Source organism: Sceloporus occidentalis, unplaced genomic scaffold, assembly GCF_023333645.1.
Source record: "Sceloporus occidentalis isolate IW3139 unplaced genomic scaffold, rSceOcc1.0.p SCAF_3, whole genome shotgun sequence".
NCBI lineage: Eukaryota > Metazoa > Chordata > Lepidosauria > Squamata > Phrynosomatidae > Sceloporus > Sceloporus occidentalis.
The window spans coordinates 11,923,142-11,936,440 of NW_028316983.1; the positions used below are offsets into that span (position 1 = coordinate 11,923,142).

The 13,299-nt window shown below is 44.7% G+C and overlaps 1 long non-coding RNA gene across 3 annotated transcripts in view; it reads right to left on the minus strand.

Annotated features, from left to right (window-relative positions):
* Positions 1–10,381: 10,381 nt before the first annotated feature.
* Positions 10,382–13,299, minus strand: part of LOC149315559 (uncharacterized) — a 31,831-nt gene continuing 28,913 nt past the window's right edge. For all 3 annotated transcript variants that reach the window (XR_016280672.1, XR_016280673.1, XR_016280671.1), the window contains one exon: positions 10,382–10,543. This is a non-coding gene — a long non-coding RNA (uncharacterized LOC149315559). The remainder of the gene's footprint in view (positions 10,544–13,299) is intronic.

Sequence of the window (13,299 nt, forward strand, 5' to 3'; positions counted from 1 at the left end):
GGCACCAGAGCTCAATGACAGAGAAGAGCTCACAAAGCTACAACTCCCAGAATTCCATTGTATTGAGTCATGGCAGTTAAATCAGTGTCAAACTGCATTAATTTTGCAGTGTAGATGCAGCCTAAGACTCTAGCAACTACAACACACTGCTTTGCGCTTATTTGGCATACCTGCCGATTCTTCCTATTTTTCCTTTTTTTTAATAATTATTTTTATTATTTATTTTTCCTGTCCTTGATATATTGGAAGACTCCCTACCCCCACCATCCCATTACATGGTAGAAATGCTGCAGTACGCTGATGACACCCAAATATGTTTCTCTGTGTCTCCGACTGCTGCAGTGACCAAGGATGGCATCTCTCCTCTAAATGCCTGCCTGGAGTCAGTAATGGGCTGGATGAGGGAAAACAAACTCAGATTGAATCCAGAGAAAACGGAAGTACTTTTGATAGGTTCCCCAGGCCCGGGGAAGGAAATTTATCAACCTGTCCTGGATGGGGTCACATTTCCCCTAAAGGACGAAGTTCGCAGTTTAGGAGTACTTCTGGACTCGTCTCTGCAGTTGACATCTCAAGTAGATGCCATAGTCCGAAGTGCTTGCTATCAACTTCGGTTGATACGCCAACTGTGATCCTACCTGGGCCAAAGGGACCTTGAAACAGTGGTACACGCGCTGGTAACCTCTCGCTTAGATTTCTGTAATGCGCTCTACATGGGGCTACCCTTGTATCAAGCCCGGAAGCTTCAGTTAGTACAAAACATGGCAGCCAGCCTGGTCACTGGTGCATCTAGGTTCAACCATATAACACTTATCTTAAAAGATCTTCACTGGCTGCCCATTCACTTCTGAGCACAGTACAAGGTGTTGGTTATTTCCTATAAAGGCCTACATGGCGTGGGCCCAAGTTACTTGAGGGACCGCATCTCCCCATATGATCCACCCCGCACACTCAGAACATCGAGGAAGAATCTGTTGGTAATTCCATCCTCCAAATACGTTTCCACATCCCAGATGGCCTTTTCAATGGCAGCCCCGTGGATCTGGAATAGTCTTCCCGAGGAGCTCCGTCTTGTGACCCCCTTGGATACATTTAAAAAGAGATTAAAAACCTTTCTCTTTTGTCAAGCTTTTCCCCCTGAAGAATAAAGATATTTACGCTGGTCTTTTGATCCTCTGCTTTACCCTGGATATGTATGTTATATGATATGAGTGTGTTTTAATAGAGATTGTATTTTTGTACTGTTTTATATTTTATAATAGTTCTGTAATGGTTTTATAGTCTGTAACCCCGCTTCTATCCAATCGGAGAGGCGGGAAACATAAATAAAATGTATTATTATTATTATTATTATTATTATTATTTATGATGATAAGCAGTTTCAAGGGAATGAGGCTGTTCTGAAACCTGGCATGTTGTAGTTGGTAGTTTTATCCATTCAAATAGATTTGTCCTCAGTCTCCCAGGACCATGGGCAGAAACCTGGACAGCACTTTGAGTGTGATGTTCTTATTTGGGTGTCAGCCAAGTGCTATCCCCCTTGATCCTCCCGAAATCCCCTTTACATGTCATGGATGCTGCACTGTCAGTAAGATCCAAGACTGCAGAGGAATTGAGCCGAATCAGCACTTCGCTTTGCTCTCTGTCCAAGAACAATCTACATCTCAAATAGGCAGAATGTTGGCAGGGGAGAAGGAAGCCACTACCTTCTCAATGACCTTGGGGGGATGGTGGACAGGGAGAAAAAGTCCTTGCAGTTTGTGATGAAGTTTGGGATAGGCTTTAAAACAAGGGAAAATGACTGACCAGAACTGCAAGGAGTGCTTGGAAGGAAGGGTAGGTCAGGGACACAATGGCTTGATGCCTAAAGCAGAAAATCCAAATGTCACCTTAGCTTCCCAACACTAAAACCAATGAGCCCTTTGAATGTATCCACTAATTGGCTTGAGATTTTTCTGGGTTTCTTTGGGGAGGAGTAGGAGTAGAAAAAACAAGATCTCCTCTGCCCATTTTTCATCTTCATTTCTCTTCTGATAGCAGTGGTGGAATGATGTGACTTCAATTCTGTTTTAATGTACCACTTTTCTATGTTTTTAATTGTATTGTTTTTAAATATTGTGAAGCTGCTCTGAGTCCCAGTTATGGGAAAAGAGTGGGAGACAAATAAATAAATAAATAAATAAATAAGGAAGGAAGGAAGGAAGGAAGGAAGGAAGGAAGGAAGGAAGGAAGGATAATAATAAATTAGGAATTATTTTCTTGGCAAGATTCATTCAAGATTCAAAACAGGTTTGCCACTGTCTTCCTCTTAGGCTGAGAGAATGTAATTTTCCCAAGATCACTCTGTGTGCTTCCCTGGCTGAGCAGGTATTCAAAACCTATACTTGCAGAATTATTATTGGGGGCAGAGACATTGTACAATGTTTGCATCCAACTGGAGTCGGTATAAATGGAGACTTGTACAAAGGACCATTGTACATGAGGTAGTGTACCAACGTACACAGGATAACATGTAGATTGCCTCTATGCACCATTTTGCACATTGCACACCCCAACTGCATAATGGGTTGTCACCCATGAGTATTGCCCATAGACCTATCAATGTTGCACTCCTACATTAGTACTCAGTATGGGGTTTATATTGTACATTAAGCTGCACAAAGCTTCCTTTTGTGTGTTTCTTTATAGATGCACATGAGAAGCACATGTGTCTAACAGTATGGTTCCACATTCATTCATGTTCATTCATACAATTTATTTTATTGCAATACTTAGCTTTTCACACTTGTACGTTGATAGAAGTGTGAATAAATACATTCACACCTGTACTTTGTCATTAGCATACTTCAATTGCTGCAAACTGAATTCCAAATACAAAAGCAATCAATTAACATTGCAGTGGGGAGAGGAGAGGAGGAGGTGGAACCTTGCCCTTACCTGTAGACTCGGGCAAAAGCAAACTGCTCCTAGCCGGAGTGGTCTTTCTGAATAATAACATTTACCATCTTTACTACATTCTGATATTTTTGGTCACACATGTCCCAGTTTTCATTTGGAGGACATGGTCATGTGAAATTGTTTATTGACATATGTTTCATGCCAGTGTGCATGGCATCTCCTAAAAATAAAAAGGAAGGTCTCTGTAATGAAGAACTTATAGCCTAAAATCTGGCACAGAAAGCAAAAATAATGAGAAAGGCAAGGGGCAGTGGGAAGATATCCACAGGAGATCAAGCAGGATGATATGAGGTCTAGAAATAATACGAAAAGGTTCAAAGAGCTTGGTATGTTTAGCTTGGAGAAAGGAAGAATGAAATGTAATATGACAAAGGTCCCAGAATTCTATAGCACTGAGTTATTTCCTATCACTGTTTTGAGAGGGACTACGGAGGAAATGCAACTGCCTGGCTTACTGGGCCGGTCTGGTTGCTATGGAGGGAGGGGAGAGCCAGGCAGTGCTCCATGGCGGTGCTGCGGCAGCGGGCTCTACTCGAGGCTCGGCTCAGGGGCTTCGGTGGACGTGTCGCAGCACAGGCCGGCTTGCGGCGCTTCCGGTCCCAATGGGACCACAACTCCCAGGTTCTGTGGGAGAGTAAGCACCACGCCACTTCCAGACCCCTGGCACCAGAAGTGGCCTGGGATTGGCCGAGAGGCTGGGGTTGGCGGTCCCACCTCGCCTCTTGGCCGCTGATTGGCTGGGCGGCCTATATAGGGTTGGCCAGCGCTCGGCACCATTTTACTTGCTGGCTTTCCAAGCAGGCACCACGTGGCTCCAGAGCACCTGGTTAGCTCAGAGCACATGGTGAGTTCTCCAGTGAAGAGAGAGAGACGCAGAAAGCTCCAGCCATGTGGTGGGCTACTGCTGGGAGCCAACTGGGCATTCTTGAGGCGGCGGCAGCAGAGGCAACAACAAATCCAGCGGGGGGGCTATCTCCTCCTGCCTGCCCTTGGTAGCCAAGCAGCGGAATGAGTCTCTCCCCCTGCCCTCACAGCCCGCCCTTCTCTGGGCTTCTGCCCCCACTTTCTCTAGGCCAAGCTCTGGGCTAGCACCCCCCTACACATACACATACACGCACACGTTCTTCAAGGCAGGCAGCCCAAGTGTTGCAGTGGACATCTGGAGCTAGACTGCTCGTCTATTTTGGGTCTCACTTCATCATGCCCCCCCCCCAAAAGCAAGCCAATAAGGAAGGCACCTTCAGGCCTGCCACTAGGGGGCAGGCTGGGTGACCCTCCAGGTCCTCGGCCGCCCTGGCTCCAAGACAAAGACAGCAACATCTTCCTACAGCACTTCAGCCTGTGGGGCTCCAACCTGCTGACCTCCACTATGTTGTTCACCACAAAGCCACCCTCAAGGAGATTCAGTCCATCCTGTGGCACCTTCATTTCGCATGCAGGGTGGTTTCCCCCAGGAAGGTGTTTTGTGCCAGGTTTGCCAGAGCCACGGCAGGGGTCAGGGCCCCCCATCACCATGTTTGCATAACTAAAGCCATTAAACAGGACCTCCTTATCTGGGATCAGTTCCTTGGCGAGTTCAATGGGGTCTTCGTTTGGCAACACCCCTGGAGCCTGGGCTGGGGCCTTCAGGTTCATTCCAATGCATCTGGTAGCCTGGGCTTTGGTGTATATTTTCAGGGACACTGGTGTACCCAACACTGACCAGCCCAATGATCAGAAAAGGGGACCTTACAGAACCTCACCTTTCCTCATCCTGGTGGCAGTTCACATCTGGGATAGTGAGCTGGCCAACAGATAGATTTGCTTCTGGTGTGACAAACAGATGGTAGTTTGGGTCCTCATTCATCAAACCTGCAAGGCCCTTGTGGTCTCTTCCAACTCTACGATTCTATGATTCTAAGTTTGAGCAGGTCATGCTCCTAGTGCGTCCTTTTGATATCCTTTGCCTCCAAAAAAAATTACCTTCAGGGCCTATTTTGTGCCAGGTCTCAATAATATTGCAGATGCTCTCTCTCATTTCCAGGTTGCTAAGTTCCGTCTGCCGGCACTGGGAGCAGACCCCTCACCCACAACCTTCCTGGAGGTATTCGGGGAGATTGGAAGTCTGCCGTAAACCAGGGTGTTTTGGCTTCACTGGCCCCAGCTACCCTCTGAGCTTATAGGAGAGTGATGTCAAAACTCCAGACATTCTTTGCAGCCAATGGGCTCTGCCCCCATAGGCCGATACAGTCCAATACCATTTTGAAGTTTTTGGTTTCACTGAGAGAAGCCGGCAATGCTTCCCGAACCATGGCAGTTCACCTGGTGGGCATCTCCTTCTCTTCTAAGGTGGAAGGACTCCAGGACCCATGCTGTTCCTTTCTGGTTAGGAAAACCCTAGAAGGCTGGAGGAGATTGCCCCCCCCCAAAAAAAAAAAATGTTAGATGGCAGGAGACCCATTTATTTTAAAATCCTCTGCAAACTTACTACACACCTCAGAAAGGTGTACCAGTCTAGGACAGAAGCCCGTCTGTTCTGTGCTGCATTTGTCACAGCTTTCTTCAGGGCGCTGCGGGTGGGTGAGTTGGTTCCATCTTCCAGGTCAGACAGCTCTGGTCACTGTATACAGGTGGGGGGATATTTATTTTGGAGACAACACTGTGTATATAACTCTTCTCAGCTCCAAATGTGACCAGCTGAGAAAGGGGTCCACCATCACCCTCTGGAGGCTGCGGGGCCAGACACTGTGCCTGGTGCAGACCCTGAGAAGATTAATGTCATCTCACCCTTGTGATGAGGGCCCCCTCTTTGTCCACGGCGATGGCTCGCCACTCACCAGATACCAGGTTGTGTCAGTTCTACGCTTGGCCCTGCACCATGCAGGCCTGCCCTCCAAGGACTTTGGCAGTCACTCTTTTCGCATCAGAGCAACAACAGTTGCAGCAGAATGCAGGATTCCAGAGGACTCCATTAAGCGATTGGGCAGATGGAAGTCTAGCGTGTTCTCCAGGTATATCTGCCCTCACAAAGACCATTGCCGAGGACCCAGGGGTGGGGGTCTTAGGGCCACACAATCTTGATGTGAGCTTGGTGGGTGAGGGTTGGTGGAAGGTGGGCCAATTAGGGCCATGTCTTTTGCAGCATCAGCATATGTCTTGGATCTGAAGGGCATGGTTTCCTGTGCTGCGGAGCACTGGATCGGGAGTCCTATGGTGACCCAGGGGTGCTGAGGGTCTAATGATGTCGTCATTGCGGGGTCAGCATCAATTCAGCATTCCCCGGTGACAAGGGGCAAAGTTGCGCATATGCACATAACCGGCTCCCAAGTGGATGGCACACTTGAAGCCGGTTCCCCTCTGTCATCCCGAAGCCTGGCCGTGACCAGACAATTCAGTTCATCGATCAACACAGGTTGGTGGATGATAGATCCAGACCTTATGCTTTCAGGCCAACCCTCTATGCTTACTTGCTGTAATCAATAAAGTTGTGTCCTTTCTTCTGCCAATTGGGTGTCTGTTGTGTTTCTTCACCTCCTCCCCCCCTCCACAACAAAGCAGAGTTATTGAGGGTAGTATGGGATGCTTGTGTGGGGTGGGGATATTTTCATACATTTTCACACATTTGAGGGAGCTTTCAGCATGGTTTGGAGTGGAAATTGCATTAAAATCATGCTCATTTTTTAAACACATGAGGGATGGGGGCTTGGGGGACAGGTGGAAAGTTTCTTGGGCCACAAAAGTGGATCCCAGGAGCCGTATGCCACCCATAGGCTGCACCATGCCTACTCCTGATTTAGACACTTCTATGGAGATTGAGAAGATGGTAATACATTAAATCTGGGTGTTTGAAGGGGGTTGTTGACACCCACTGACATTTCCCTCATTTATTTAGTGCCAGCTTCCTTACACCAAATAAAGAAATTGCAGAAAAACAAATATAAGGAAGGGTATGGAACTGAAGGGGTGGAGAGGAGAGAAGCGAAGCAAGAAAAACTGCTAATCTTCTCTGAGGAGACTGGGCCTGTTTCTGCAGTGCCCATACGTCCTTCACTTTGTGAAAGCTCACAACTGCATTGCAGTAGCGTACAAATTCTTTCCTTGAGTCTCCAAGTATGGGTTGGGGCTGAACCAACAGGGAGAAATATAAACCCAGGAAAGGGGATGATTTCAGGAAACAACTGGGAAGTTCCCCAGGGGATTCTGTGCCTGTACTCTCCAGGTTTACTGATACAATAAGAAGGGTAGTTATTGCACCACCACCTCCAACAGTATTTATGATGGAGCCATACCTTGGTCTCAGCCAACATTCTTCATGACCTTTTTTGTCAATCTCTGCATTATGGCCATAATAAGATGCTATGGTCAAGACGGCAGTAAGGCATTGGAAAGAGAGGCTATGGTAGCACAGGTCTGAAAAATGTGTTAGCACTGGCATAAGACTGAGTCCCAGTTCTAGGGAAAGAGCAGGATACAAATGAATAATAATAATAATAATAATAATAATAATAATAATAATAATAATCGAATTAGGGAAGTCCTCCTCAAATAAGAATTATTCCCCCCCCCCAAAAAAAAATCTTTCTTTCCACAGATTTTTAGCATTCCTGGTAGCTTAAAATCTCAGTTGAGATTTTAGAAATGCAATTTGGGCCTCCAGAGAAAAGAGGCAGGCAAAGTGACCAAGGGGATTTGAACATGACAAATATAAGGATTCTAGGTGCAAATGATTTCCAGTGTGTCATTCTCTGCAATGCTATAAAAAATGGAGACTGGTGGAAAATTTCCTTGGGATAATAGAATGTTTATTTGGGGGACAATGCACACACCCTCCAATTAGCCACGCACCTGTATCAAGTTTTTTAAGTGTTTTAATTGGTTAAAATTAATTGCCACACAGCAATAGTAATGCAGTTTGACACAACATTAACTTCCATGGCTCAATGCTCAGTGCTTCTGCCATTAACTGTCATGGCTCAATGGAATTCTAGGATTTGTAGTTTCGTGAGATATTGAGCTTTCTCTGTCAGAGAGCTCTGGTGCCACATCAAACTACAAATCCCATAGGATGGAGCCATGATAGTTAAAACAGTTTCAAACTGCATTAATTCTGTAGTGTGGCAGGAGCCCAAGATGATGATTTATATTGTCAAATTCTATGCTTCCTAAACACATCTCCAGTGGTGAACATAAATGCAAGGGAGAGGAACATATGAATAAAGGGCATGCATTTGTACCAAGGATTAGTAGGCAAGCAAGACTGCTTAACCTTCTCTGATTTTCCATTTTCCCTGTGGACTGCCTGCAGCATCTGCAATCTAGCTGAGAATCTTGGAATATAGCTGGGGAGAGGGATTTGCAGTGGAAGGACTGGCAGAACAGAAAGAGTCAAGCACTTCTTGTCACTCATTCTCCCCTGCAAATGTTCACACCCCTGCATGTGCTAGAAGCAATCCCTCACAATGCATGGGTCTCTCCTATATGTTCAGGTTGGCATACACCATAACGTATAGTAAATGAGCAGAAGAGTGAACACTGGGAGAAGAAGTTGGAATTAGCTGGCTACTGTCAGCCTCACAGTGAACTGGAGTGAGCCATTTTCCCCAAAGGCAGAAACAGCTTATTTGCCAAGTCAACCCAGACTTTTGATCCACCAAAGCTGCTTCTTCCCTTCAAAAGTCAATTAACTGAGCAAAGAGTGGCAGTTGCACTGGAGTCAGTACAGATCTTGAGAAAGTTCCCTTTTTGGACTTCAGCTTCTAGAATTTCTCAGCCCCCATGGCCCAGCTAGGTGCACTCTGCAGGTTTTTTGGGGTGTGGCACAAAGAAGGGCTTTCATTAGGCAGGGCTTCCCCCTGTGCTACCAGATTCACTAGATATGAGTACATAGGACACCAGGGTAGGTTGCCCCTTGAGTTGTTTGTTTAAATATCTTTATCCCACCCTGTATCAACAGATCCCAGGGTAGCAAACAAGTAAAATCAATGCAAACAAGTTAAAAGAATTTAAATCAATAAGAATAATGTAAATAGGTGAAAAACCTCATCGAACAACTTGATAGTCAGTCGAAGGCTTTCATGGCCAGCATCCATAGTTTTTTGTGGGTTTCTCAGGCTATGTGGCCATGTTCTAGCAGAGTTTCTTTCTGACGTTTCGCCAGCATCTGTGGCTGGCATCTTCAGAGAATGCTTTGCCTGGAAAAATTGGGTGTATATATAATTAATGTGTGAGCCTAGGAATGCAGTTTCCTATCACTGTTTTGAGAGGGACTACAGAGGAAATGCAACTGCCTGGCTTACTGGGCCGGTCTGGTTGCTATGGAGGGAGGGGGGAGCCAGTGCTTTCCAGTTGAAAGCAGAACATGCCACAAACCATCCTGGGCATAAAATACTGTTTGAAAACACTGAGGTTCTGGACCATGCCAACCACTACCATGTCAGGATGCACAGGGAAGCCATTGAGATCCACAAACATCTGGATAATTTCAAGCGGAAAAAAGAAACCCTTAAAGTGAACAAAATTTGGCTACCAGTCCTGAAGAATAGCAAAATAAGGACTCAGCAAATGGGAAACCATTCAGAGTCAGGGGCTTTCCCAGCAGATAATTGATCACCAATTAGCAGACATTAATCCTCGTTTGCATTAGCCTCCCAGGCTAAGGCCAGCCATCAACACAGAACAATACACATGCAACTCACTCCTGCATTCACAGGCTCACACAGTATATATACACGCAATTTTTCCAGGCAAAGCATTCTCTGAAGATGCCAGCCACAGATGCTGGCGAAACATCAGAAAGAAACTCTGCTAGAACATGACCACATAGCCCAAAAAACCCACAAAAAACTATTGATAGTCAGTTGTGATATTGTGAATTAGATTTAGATCATAGTCTCTCAGCATGGTATAGTGATGTGAGTGTTGGACTATGATCTGAAAACCAGGCTTCAAATCCTGACTGCTGTGTGACCTTGGACAAGTCACACTCTCTCAATCTCAGAGGATGGCAATGGCAAACCTCCTCTAAAGAAATTTGCCAAGAAAATCCCATGATAGGTTCACCATATGGTTGCCATACATTGGAAATGACTTGAAGGCACACAACAACAACAACAACAACAACACTTTGTATTCTTTGCAGACATTATGGCCACAACCACAACTGACCCTGAAAATCACATTAAAAGCCAATCATTAGTGGGAAGGGGTGATCGTGTTCTTTTGCAGAGCCCTGCTGAACAGTAGCACAGACCTCTGTCACTTGAATGGCTGACTGGCTTTTAAGGTGGTTTTCAGGGGTCAGAAGTTAAAGCATAGCATGGCCTTGTATTTGATGGAAGATCTGAGACATATTAAATACAATTAACCAATTAAAACATTTAAATTATGCACATCAGCATTCTGAGATATAGCAAAGAGTCCCAAAAGCTTTAATAAATAGCCACATTTGATGTCTAAATGGAAGCAGTGTCAGAGACAATCAGGACTCCAAAGGGATGGCATTCCACAGACAGGATGCCACAGCTGAGAAAACCTTCTCTCACATTCTGACACAGTGGGACACAGTGGAGGATCGAATCCCAGTAGATCGCCATCCTTAGGAAGGCACCTGTAAAGAGAAGCATTCCCAAAATTATCAATATTAGACGACATTATCAGCACTTTGAATTCATACCAGAACAATATTGGCAGCCACAATACACTTCTGGTCTGGGAACACCTGTTTTCCACAAGTTTCTTGGCTGGCAGCTTGTACTTTTCTTCCTTGGTTCCAGATGCCCGAAAAAATGGTGGAGGGGAGAAAGACCTCTTGGCTTCTACCAGATCATGCTGCTGATGTGGACACTTTATAGTATTGGTTGGTTGCTTCCATGTCAGCAGAGTAGTGAATCCATCCCAAGTCTTAATCCAAACTTTAAAGAAACTAGCTAAGGGGCAAGAGTCAACATGGCATAGTGGTTTGAGTGCTGGACTACAACTCTGATGACCAGGGTTCAAATCTCCACTCAGCCATGGAAACCCACTGAGTGGCTTTGGGCAAATCACACACTCTCAGCCTCAAAGGAAGGCAGAGGCAAACCCCTCTGAACAAATCTTGCCAAGATAACTCTGTGACAGGTTTGTCTTAGGGTCACCATAAGTCAGAAATTACTTGAATTACTTGAAATTACAACAACAGCCAAGGTGCTGAATTTATTTTAGTGATAGGTTTCAGCCCCTTGGATAAAACCTTCAAAGCAAGGATTAAACCTTGAAATATATCTACTTCATTGATGACATAGAAAACACCAGCCACTAGTATTACTTTCTCCATTCAGTAAGTGGGGCTCTTAAAGGAAAAGGGGACTGAAAGGTTAGGGGAGCTGCTGTGGATGTGAAAGTAAGTATTACAGCTAGGTAAAGACCTTGTTAAAATAAACACAGAGATCCAGAAAGCGTAGCTATTTGAATGTGGGACTATGGAGTTTATCACACAGGACGAATCCTGTGCAGAAACTAAATTTAAACTGAGAAAACCCTGCATTTGTGGGTTGTTTTTCAGGCAATGTTCAGGGTTAACTCAAACAGAAATTTGAAAAAACTCACATTTGTGGGATGGTTTTCAGACATTTGCATGAAAGAGAAATAATGCGAAAATAACCCAAACGCAAAGTCATCAAAACCAGCTCCTTTTTACTTTTGCTAAATTCCAAAAGTACAAAAGAGCTTTCTGTTCGGATTATTTTTGTGTTATTTCTCTTTCACGCCAACGCATCTGACAAACAACACCCGGATTTTAAAATTCCATTTCTGCACTGAATTTTACCAATTCACCCTCGTTATGATAAACTCCTATGACACAGAGAACAGAGTTCAATTCCCCACTTGGAAATGAAAGCCACTGGGTGACACTGGTGGCGCAGTGGTTAAATGCCTGTAGTGCAGCCACTCACCTACAAACCATAAGGTTGCGAGTTCAATACCAGCAAAAGGGCTCAAGCTCAACTCAGTCTTGCATCCTTCTGAGGTTGCTAAAATGAGTACCCAGATTGTTGGGGGCAATTAGCTTACACTGAGTAAACCACTATTGTTATTGTGTCACATGCTCTCAGCCTCAGGAGGAGACAATGGCAAACCTTCTCTGAAAAAATCTTGCCAAGAAAATCCCATGATAGATTCAACTTAGCGCCAAAAGCTTGAAGGCATACAACAACAGCAGCAAAAGGCAGGAATTAATTCTGTTGGCTTATGTATTTTACCCTCTTTAAGACATATTTTCCAAGCCATGAAGTTTAGAAACTAGCAAAGATAGTTTCCTTAAGATACCATTTGGAAAGTTCAGGAAAAAAGCTCTTTGCTTCCCATTACTGTTGATGACCATAGGTGGTTAGAGACAACACTTAGTTGGGAAATCAGTTGACTCTCTCTTGCCCAGAATAGAATTCACCTTTCTCACATCTTTCCTTCATTGCTCCACAGTGCTGAGAGGCAAGAAATGGAGCAAAAATGGGTTTTATCACTGAAGTCAGCAGATGTGCCCATAAAGATCTGTTGAGTAAGAAGGTGCTATTTTTGCAGTCACTTTCTGACTCTGACCGCACACTTTAGCATAAATGGATTCAATGGCACCATAAAAGTAAGATGCCAGCTTTCCCTTGACAGCAGAGCACATTTGGAGATATGGGCAAAGTAAACAAATTTGCTCACTTACTTAGAATTATCTGCCACAGTATCAAGGCAAAGGGTGTAGATCTTCACTTGTTTTACTCCATGACAAGCATGGTTTTGTGGCTTCAGAACTATTTTATGAATTATTTGTCTGGCCAAGTGAAAGAAAATAGTCTGTTGGCTTTGTGCAAAAATAAAATAAAATGCCACTTTTTTCTTTTTTCTTTTTTGCTCAGTACCCAATGTCTGTTTTGCAAACTATACTGGCTGTAATTTTTCATCAGCCATGAGCAACAGCATGGGGGCTAGAGGGAAAATTCCCTCCCGACACTCCCATGGGCTATGCACACATATGCAAACACACACAGAGTGCAAGTCCAAATACCTCCATTTTCCTCTTCAATTCCTCTCATCATGGTAAGAAAAAATGATATTGCATCATTTTCCATCACCATTTTGGGAGAGACTAAGGAGAAAAACAGAGGTATTTTGAAGTAATACAAGGTTCTGAAGTGCCTGTTGGGATGGGTAGAGTGGGGCTGTTTTCATGTGTTTTCTCATGTGAGGGGGCTTTTTGCATGATTTGGGGGCAAAAATTGTCTGAAAATTACACTGACCTTTTAAAAAGAAATAGGGGGTGTTGGTAGGAATGGTGAAGAGCCTCAGGGGCACATGTATCCCATGAGCCACACTGTACCCAACAGAGCATATTTTATG